Source organism: Helianthus annuus, chromosome 15 (genome assembly GCF_002127325.2).
Source record: "Helianthus annuus cultivar XRQ/B chromosome 15, HanXRQr2.0-SUNRISE, whole genome shotgun sequence".
NCBI lineage: Eukaryota > Viridiplantae > Streptophyta > Magnoliopsida > Asterales > Asteraceae > Helianthus > Helianthus annuus.
Genome location: NC_035447.2, coordinates 103602502 through 103613008, shown reverse-complemented (window position 1 = coordinate 103613008; position 10507 = coordinate 103602502).

Genomic DNA, 10507 nt, shown 5'->3' with positions numbered 1-10507 from the left:
TATGGCTATGAAGAATAGTATGGATAAACAATCACCGGCACGGATTTTGGTGTTTTGGTATGTTGAAAGAGGTGAATGGTCCTTGTTTTTCCATGTATCAACAATCACCGGACGATATGTATCAACAACTTGTGAGTGGGATCGTTGTAATCATCACAGAAGACGTGTCGGGTTCTTCTGCTAGTAGTATGAGTCTGAGTCCATTGTGGTTCGTGAACGTATTGTTGAAATCATCCATCACTTAAGACCTTGAAAGATTTGTTGAAATCGAAGAAAAGAGCAACTAGCAGAAGACGTGTCGGGTTCTTCCAACAAATTGTGTATGTGCTTGTGCTGTAGAAACCGGTGATGAACTTGTGCTGTAGAACGTTGGAAACCCGACAAACAGTCTTGACAACTGTGACAGCATATTCAATCTTCATTGCTTCATTAAAATTACAACACATGATAAAATGCGTGTAAAATTGCATCAACTCTCCTATATCAACATACTCTTCTCCAGACGCTTAGTTGTTATGAATGACAACTTGAGGGGTCTAGTTAACTTTCAGATTCAGATTCAGGAAACAGATGATTTGTAAAAAAAAACCGATTGATGAAACCGAAGCTGTTATTTCTGTTGTTCAGTACTTCCGAGATCTGATCCAACCGAAATCCACAAATTCCAACAAATTGCATCAGGAAGCTCAACTTGAACGGACGATATGTATCTTCTATCATGTAACGGACGATATGTATCTTCTACAACACACGATAACTTTACACTTTATATAGTGTGTGATTTGACCGGTAGTATTCAGTTATTTCTGTTGATCCACAAATTCCAACAAATATTTCACTCCAGTAGCTGAAACCAAACGTAGACGGAGATGATAGGCCTGGTAACCGGAAGAGAAAAAACCGTAGTGATTTGGAATGTTTCGAATCATCACAGAAGACGTGTCAGGTTCTTCTGCTAGTAGTATGAGTCTGAGTCCATTGGGGTTCGTGAATGTTTCGAATCATCACAGAAGACGTGTCGGGTTCTGCTAGTAGTATGAGTCTGGGTCCATGCGACGGACACAATTCTTGCAACTTAAATCCACAATCAACGTATACAGATGCAAGAGAATGGCGAGTTATTTTCAGTTATTTCTGTTGATCCACAAATTCCATTGTTTAAATCAGAATCAGGTTCTCAAGACAAGGATCGTTCTAATAGATTAAAGAGAATAAACCAACTTTTACCATTTTTTACCCATAGTATACGGGCCGTATAACAATATACGACCCTTATACAATCATCGTATACATAGTATACGATCGGTAAAAATATCTTTTACCAATCGTATACGGCCGTATAAACGGTATACGATCCGTATACGCATGGTAAAAAATGGTAAAAACCTCTTTAATCTATTAGAATGATCCAATAAACGAAGAACAAAGCCTATTTTCAAAACACAGGTTCATACAGTGCTGTAATAGGTTGTGGTTCAGCCAAAATGACATCTAGCATTACTAACGGTTCAAGTAAGTATCTAAAATTTTGAAAATTCAGGTTTACCTTGTTAGTTTCTCAAACACTAATAAACATCTGCTTCCTGAATCTGAATCAGAATGTTAACTCTTTCACTCATAAACATCTGCTTCCTGAATCTGAATCAGAATGTTAACTCTTTCCTTTTCATGAGGTAAAACCGGTTTCAACATCGAGGGTTGTATCGGAATCAGGCGTTGGAAGGATTGTAGTAGTAGGACATTGGTACCATTGTGAAAGTTGCATCAGGAAGCTCAACTTTAACGGACCGGTTATTCGACCGAGTAATCAATTGTATTTTTTTAGTTGATTCTCTTGTTAAGTTTTTCTGACCCAACCGAAATCCACAAATTCAAGTCAAGGATCGTTCTAATAGATTAATGAGAATAAACCCTCGTTTCTTCATCTTCATCTTCATCTTCAAGAACAATGATGAACAGATGATGTTTTTTTCGCAGAACGTGGTTGATTGCGGTGGTTTGGGTCTAGGTTGTCAGAGAGAGAAAAGGAGGTGAGATAGTCTGATACAATAAGGATGTTGGGAATTAAACGCATGTACGTGACAAAACAAGGATCGTTCTAATAGATTAAAGAGAATAAAGCAAGGATGTTGTGAATTCGCATAAACATATATTCGTTTCATAACCTCCTCCTATACATCAACTACAACTGACAAAGAGCCTGTATTAGAAACCATCCTATGTCTTTTACCAACCGAAGAGGCAGCAAGGACAGATAATACTTCATTTGTCGAGAAACCATACTGTCAATAAACTACCATCTTTTACTCATAAACCCTTGAATCCCAACGCTTCTCTAAAAGAGCCTGTATTAGAAATCATCCTATGTCTTTTACCAACCGAAGAGGCAGCAAGGACAGATAATACTTCATTTGTCGAGAAACCATATTGTCAAGAAACTAACATCTTTTAATACTTCATTTGTAACCGTAAGGATAATGCAAATTTGTACGTAAAGATCTCTACACAAACTGTGTATGTGCTTGTGCTGTAGAAACCGGTGATGAATTTGTGTATCTAAATCAGGTTCTCTGCCTTAGATCGGTCATTCCTTGTGATACATGAACGTTGTATTCTTGTCTTTCAGAAGAGTTGGTATTAAACCAAGAATACTTCAAACATTCTAAACCCTACTTGGAAACAAACCAACAAAATCCTTATACTCTTCTAGCAGAACCCGACACGTCTTCTATGATGATTCGAAACATTCACGAACCACAATGGACTCAGACTCATACTACTCACCCTCCCCTGAGGAAAAGTTTTCCCGACGACTCAAGACAAAGCAGTTGTTTTGGGTTCATATCAGCGTTGTTTATCACCCTGTGTAAGCATTGGAAGCCCGACCACTAGCAGAATCATTCATTGCATTACATCCCTGTTGAAAACAAGTGATTAAGACGCTTCTCCTTACAACTCTCATCAAATGCCTCACCCTTCCTTTTTATTACAGTCATACGACACGTTTTTTTGTTTTTCAATCTTTGTTACTTGTTAAAGTTTTATTTTTTTCTACTTTTAGAAAGATTTGACCACCTAACGACTGTAAAATGTCTCGTGTGATTGACACCTTAAATCCATTAAATACTTTGGGTAAAATCTAATTTTCTTTTCATACGGGCCGTATACAGTTATACGGCCCGTATACATTATTTGTATCCATTGTATACGACCAGGCAAATTCTTTACACATGGTGTATACGGGTCGTATACAGTTATATGGCCCGTATGGAATGAAAAAAACTGACAAAGTCTGAAGGCACAGACTTTGTTAGTTTTATTTTATTATATACGGGCCGTATAACTGTATACAGCCCGTATACACCATGTGTAAATAAGTTTTTGCCATGTATTAATATTAGGACCCTTGATTTATGTTTCTCTTTCTCCGTCTATTTCTAATTTTACATGGCATTTAACTATTATACATATATTATACATATATTGTTAGTGAAAGATAATGAATAGTAATTTTAAGTTTATAATAATATATAGTTTTTTCTTATTTTTTATTTTTAATAACATATTTTTAATTATTTTTCTTTTTTAAAACCATATATTTCCTATACCGGTTTTTAATAATTCTTTTTTCTTTTTTAGAACATATATTATCGATTAATTTGATACTTCTTTAATATTATATGTTTATAACTTTTTCTTAAAACTTAAGTACGTAGTTATGATTGATTTTTTCCCGAACATTCCGTTATAAATTTTGTTAAAAACGAAATTATACTTATAATAAAGTATTTATTTGCTATCATAAAAGAGTACGATGATAATCGTTTAGCTTTCTAAACAACATGCTTTATTTTCAAATCATGTTTGTTTTACATTATCATTTGCTCGGTTTCGCCGCAACGCGCGGCGACAAAAAAAACTAGTATCATAATTAAATACCAAAATTAACTAATAACATTTTTAAGTGAACTAGTTATAAAAACCGTCGCCGCGTTGCGGCGAACTTATTTTGTTATTTAGTCTGTGTTTATATGTGTTTGTAATCACTACGAGCGCGTTGCACACGGAATCGCTGACAAGAAAAAAAATATAGAAAAAAGCACTAAAAAATAACCGAAAGAAAATCAACTAAAAAAGTTGTATGGTAATGATGGTGTTCGGTAGAAACCCATAGTCAGAGATGAGCAAATAGTAACGGGTACCGGTACCGAATTTCCTGAACCGAAACATCCTAAGTACCAGTTCGGTACTAACGTTTGGCGTTCCTGGTACCGGTTCACTACCGGTTTTTACCTTCATTTATTGATACCGTAACCGGTATTTTCTGTACCAATACGGATTCGGTATCAGTTGGCACCGAGCTCATCACTATCCCTGAAACTAAAAAAAAAAGTTGTACGATACCGTTGTTGTTCGTACGGTACCCGTGATCAGGGATGAGCAAAGGGTACTGGGTAGCAGTACCAAATTTCTCGAACTAAAAGATTATCAAACTCAATCCGGTACCGACTTTGGCGTTTTATGTACCACGCTAGTGCTGGTTTTTACTTTCATATACCGATAACGAACCGGTATTTTCGATACAAGTACCGGTTAACACCAAGCTTATCAAACTTAAAAAGTAAAGAAGATAACAATTATTATAATTATAGTATTAAAATAATAAAACTATAAAAAAACTGTATAAAATATTTTATTGTATTATAATATAAGTTACTGTTCATTTCATTCACTTAGAGAATATATAGGAGAATTAAGTAAACGAAAATCAACTAATATTATATATTATTAATTAATATACATCAATAACCATGTGGTGCATAGTAGAGGTGGGCAAAAAAACCTGGTTTTTAAACCGAAACCGGTTATTAACCGAAACTGGTTAATAACCAGTACACCAATAATCGGTTAGGAACTAAAAAAACCGGCGGTTTGTAACTGGTTATAAATATTTAGGTTAGTAACCACTTATAAATATTTAGGATAGTAACCGATTATTTTTAACCGGTTTTTAACTGATGTACCGGTTAACCAGGAAAAAACTGAAAAATAAAAAATGAAAATAACTAGTTATGAACCAAACCAGTTAAAGCGAATGACCGAATCAGCTAAAATAATAACCGGTTAAAGAAAAAATTTAAAATAATCACCTAAATCGGTTAACCGAACCAATTAGAGAAATTAAGTGATCTGTGCACCTGTAGTGCATAGTAGAATTTCGCAATTTGAAAACGACATACTCGGTCATCTATACATTTGTTTGAGGATCGAGCTCGTACTTTGTTGATACCGTCATCCTTTTGTATTTTAGTACCAAATTGTGTAATATGATATACACATACATTGTGTTTCTAATATTAGCCGGCGAATTGTCCATGTGGAAAGTCAAACCATAGCCCAACGACTCTTGAGACGTCACGCCTTTATCATGATCATCGAGTACTCGTGATCACCACTCAGGTATTGTCCTCGCAATCTCGTTGGACAATTCCTCCATGGTTGATGTATGCAGTCAATGCAGCCTAGCATCCTCAAACAGTTGTGTTTGTTCTCGTATGCATTATACTATAGTTGTATGTCGTTGGACATAAGCCTTCACAGATACTGTCTACCATATAACATAAAATTACATTCGAAAAAAATATTGTAGGCCTTCACGTGAAGTCCTTTCAGACAAAGTGCATCGTTTGCGTCCGACTCCTATGCAAGTTATTGATTTGCCCAATTATACCTTTGCAATGGGGTGAAATTTTTTTTTTGCCAATGAGCGTCATAACCTTCTTGAACATATTCAAATTATTTTCATGTCGCCAGATATTTGTAGGAAAAGTTGTTTAGACATTTAAAATCGCCCTCTAAACTCGTTAGGGGTCCATTAGTTGAATTTTCAAAGAAGTATTGTAGGAGACGATTGTTTACACCTTCGCAATCACGACCTAAATATATTGTTGTGCTTAGGGGTTCGTGAACACCTAAAGTGGCTTGAGCGACACCAATAAGAAATTTCAAATCATGAGTGTTCGTGTCATCGGACAACGAATTGGAATTTGGTAAAGATGACGAACTAAAAGATGGTAAAATTTTAAAATGAACCATACGAGTAGAGTGGAGTGTGAAGGTATATAATGATTTTGAGTAGAGTGGACTATGTATAAAATGGTAGATTTAAATTTTTTTATATAGGTAATAATTATGTTTTTTTGGTTTTCCAACGCTCACCCCAACGGCTAACTCCAGCCCCCTCGCTTCGATAAAAATCATCCACACGAGGTGTTTTTGCCTCACCTCGCTCAGTATGGTGCGGTGTTCCCGCCCACTACCGCACACTCCCGAGCCACACATGGGCTCCATTCCGGGTGGCATGAGTAATACTTACCGACTTAATTACAATTTAAACAATCAATGGTGCCTTTTTTCAATTTGTGTTCTTTTAATCGGTGTTGTTTGCTTATCTCTTGTTTTCTGGCTCGGGTAAATGGATATATAGTTTCGAGTAATTAGGTCGGGTATACCCATTCCAGATATCAAACAAATTATTCATGGTAAAAATGTAAATTTCAAAGTTGAAGGGGGTAATTGAATAATATGACGAGATGGACGCTGACCAATCAGGGGGTGTATTTTGTCTTTTCATTCGGGGAAATGACACGTGGACCCTCTTTTCATCTGCTGATGAGGTGGCACTGTTGAGTTATTTATGATTTATGACCTCTCAACCTTTTGGAACACCAACCAGAATGCATGCATTCTCATTTATTTTATTGTTTTAGGTAAGGTTGATATTATATCAATAGAATATAATGAGTAAATTGCCGTTTTGGTCCTCAGAGTTTGGTCATTTTTAACACCTTAGTTTAAAACTCAAACCTATATATTTTGGTCAAAACCTTTAAATTCTGGTCAGTTTCCAACCAAAACCATGTGAATTCTAACAATTAATTTTGTATACTTAAAAAATGAGTTGAGTAAGACTTAAAATCTAATTACTTAAAATATATACTTATAAAAATGTGTATATGTATACATAAAACTGAAAATTATATATAAAATACCTGATCCGATTAATCGATTAATCCCGACTAATCCCGAGTAGTCGCTAGTCCCCACCTCACCAACCGACTAGCGACTAGCAAGTTCTTCAACTTGATAGAGAGAGAGAGATAAAAGGAAGGGATGTATGAATATTAACTCCCTATAAAAGCCTATAAAAGATACTTATATATTACATAAAAGTCACTCGATATAATTTTGACATATTATAATCTCTACACACAAAAAAAATATAAAAAGTCAAATAACTCAATTTTGCTATATTAAAATTTCCATACTAGTGAAAACGTATTTAAAATAATGACTTGTTAGCCCTTAAATTTATCAAAATAAGATTTTACACACACATTAGCGAAGTGTTTGCGTGACCGGGTAAAACAACACTATTAATCATGTAACATGTTTTTTAAGTTTAAAAAATTATCAAAACATCATACTCAAATTAAAGAGAATAAAATGCTTGTTTTGTGGTTACTTTTTTTATATAAAAATATATTAAAGTATGAAAAAAGTAATGCCCATTTAAAATAGTGAGGGAAAGTTAGGTTAAATGTCGACAATATGTCTTATAATATTGTAGAATATGTTTTAAAATTTGTAATTATATAAACCTTTAAAATTATGTAAAATCATTTTTCCTCAATACAATGTGTATATATTTTACAAAAAAAAAAGTTTAATGCCAATTCATAAACGTTTTGACAAATTTGTAATGGGTCATTATTTTAAGGTTTTTTTTTTTTTTTTTTTTTTTTTTTTTTTTTTTTTTTTTTTTACAAATACATGTATTTTAAACAAGTATAATAAAACATTATATAATAAAAACATTACATTTTAAACATTTTTGGATTAAAAAAATTACATTTTAAAATTAAAAAAGACGGAATATACAAATAAAAAAAATTGAGAAATAAAGATATAAATAACAAATAATAAAAATTACATACGTAGATCGAAGTAACATACTTTTTGGATTGGATCTTTATTAGGTATGTGTTATTCCATTTATGTAAACGTGATGATGCTAATAATCAAATCCCACTTGTAAACTAAGCTTTAATATATAATCAAAGGGTAAACTTTTGACGAAAAATCTTAGGAATATTTTGTTAATATAGTTTTATACGATTAAAATAGTATTATAATAACTTTAAAATAATGTGAGTGTCACCCTCTCTTTTCCTCTTCAATCCACTCATCTCTACTTCACATTTTCTGTCCGTAATAGTTCGTTCCAATAGACAAAACGGACTCCCTTTCTCTTTAAAGCAAAATATAGTCGTAATAAGTTACCCTTAGAAAACCCCAAATTTAAAGTGATAGTGATTTTACACAAATGTTTGCCATTTAATTTAAATAATTACAATTTACAAGACTATTTAATTGAAATTTTAGAAGTTTACTATAAAAATTAGAAATAGGTTAGGCTGGGTGTTATGGTTCCGTAAAGAGTGACCAGGAAGATGAGTTGGAGGGTAGGGGGAGCGGGTAACACTGGGTCGTTTCCCTTTTTCTTGGTCGTTTCCGAGGTTATATATACACACATAATTAGGGTGGGGATCAGGGACATTATAAGTAACGTAGGTTCAAAGATGGAGGCGAGAAATAATAGATGATGATGTGACACTAAGGTGACGATGAAAAATCAGAAATCAGGAAAGAATATAACACATAGCCATAGGGTCCACCAATTCTTCTTCATCTATCTTTTAAATATACACACTCTAGCAGGATAGATGAGTCGTTGATCGTGACCTTCACCCCAAATGGGGACACCACCAATAGGGTCGCCAAGAGTGACGTGGTGTTACCCATAGGGGCCTCCATTCAAATTGAACATGGCAACATGATGGGCTAATCTATTATGTAATTATAGAAAATATAATTGTATATTATTTTGTTATAACTATGAATGCTATATATATATATATAGGGTGGGAGTTGGCTACAAAGTCCATTTTTCCTACAAAGTGTATAAAGTCATAAAACACCACAATTTCAGCCATAAAACACACTCAAAACCCACAAATAATAAAGTGAAGATTACTAAAACACTATATTTATGGGTTTTGTGTTGTGTTTTGGATGATAAGACTTTGATTTTCGAATGACTAACATTAGTGTGTTTTATGTTGATTATCATGTTGTGTTTTATATTCATAGTTCTATGATGGTGTGCTTGAAGTTTTTATGGACTGTTAGGGTTTGGATATTGTGTTTTAGTGATCTTCACTCTTTTATTTGTAAGTTTTGAGTGTGTTTTATGGCTGAAATTGTGATGTTTTATGACTTTGTACACTTTGTAGGAAAAATGAACTTTGTAGCCGAACCCCACCCTATATATATATATATATATTTATTACGTAAACTATTTACTTAACTTTGGTATAATTAAAATCATATTCATTTTCTCATATGTTAGAACTCGATTATAACAACTACAAGTTAAAATATTTATTTATCTTCTAAAACTAATACCCAAACACCCTATAGAGTAGATCATAGTTTTTGTTCCTAAGGCCATGGGGTATGGGGCTTGGGTTGGGGGAAAATGCCAAAGGCATCACCCCGGGTGAGCTTGGGTTGGGGCGTGGCTCTTGGGGCTTGGGTTTCAAGCCGGGCGTGGGGTGAGGGAAGCGAGCTGACATGGCGGGCTGTGTATGGCCAAAAGAAAAGAGCCGTTGGCCAACGGCTATATTAAAAAAAATTAATTTTTCTTCCATTTTTTCACTATAAAACTCACATTTTTCTTCCATTTTTTACCACATTCAACCACATCTTCTATACATCTTCAATTCTCCTTCTACAAAACGGGAATCGGGAATCGTGTGTTTACTAACTACCCACACACCGACGATTCGATACCTACCCTGTTTTCACAATCGCCCATCGACCTTTCACCAACCTCCATCGACCTTTCACAAAACGAATCCATTCCCGAAACTCAACCACCCAATGATGGTCCTTCCGCATCGAAACCCATCAAAAAGAGAAGTCATAAGAAAAAAACTGAGGCGGATAAAGTAGTTGAAACCGCCAAACGAAAACAACAAAAATGGGTCGTTGCTGAAGAAGTTGCATTGGCGAGGGCTTGGTGTCAACAATCTCAACATTCAACTTTAGGTATTCTTAACCTTTGTTTTTATTAATGGTTATTTTTTTATATAAGTTTGTAATATATTAATTTTTTTTATTAAAATAGGAAATTCGCAACATCGAACCGCCCTGTGGGAATCGGTTAGTTGAGTATTCCATGAAGAAATGGGAAGGGAGGCTTATCGTGAAAATGATAGCTTATCCTCAAAGTGGAGCGAGATAAGCACCAAACTTACAAAATTTAGTGGTTTTTTAAATAAAGCAAAGCAAAACCCTAAAAGTGGTGAAACCGAAGCCGACATTTTGACAAATGCAGTGGTCACATTCAAATCAAATGTGAAGACCGACTTCCGTTTCATGC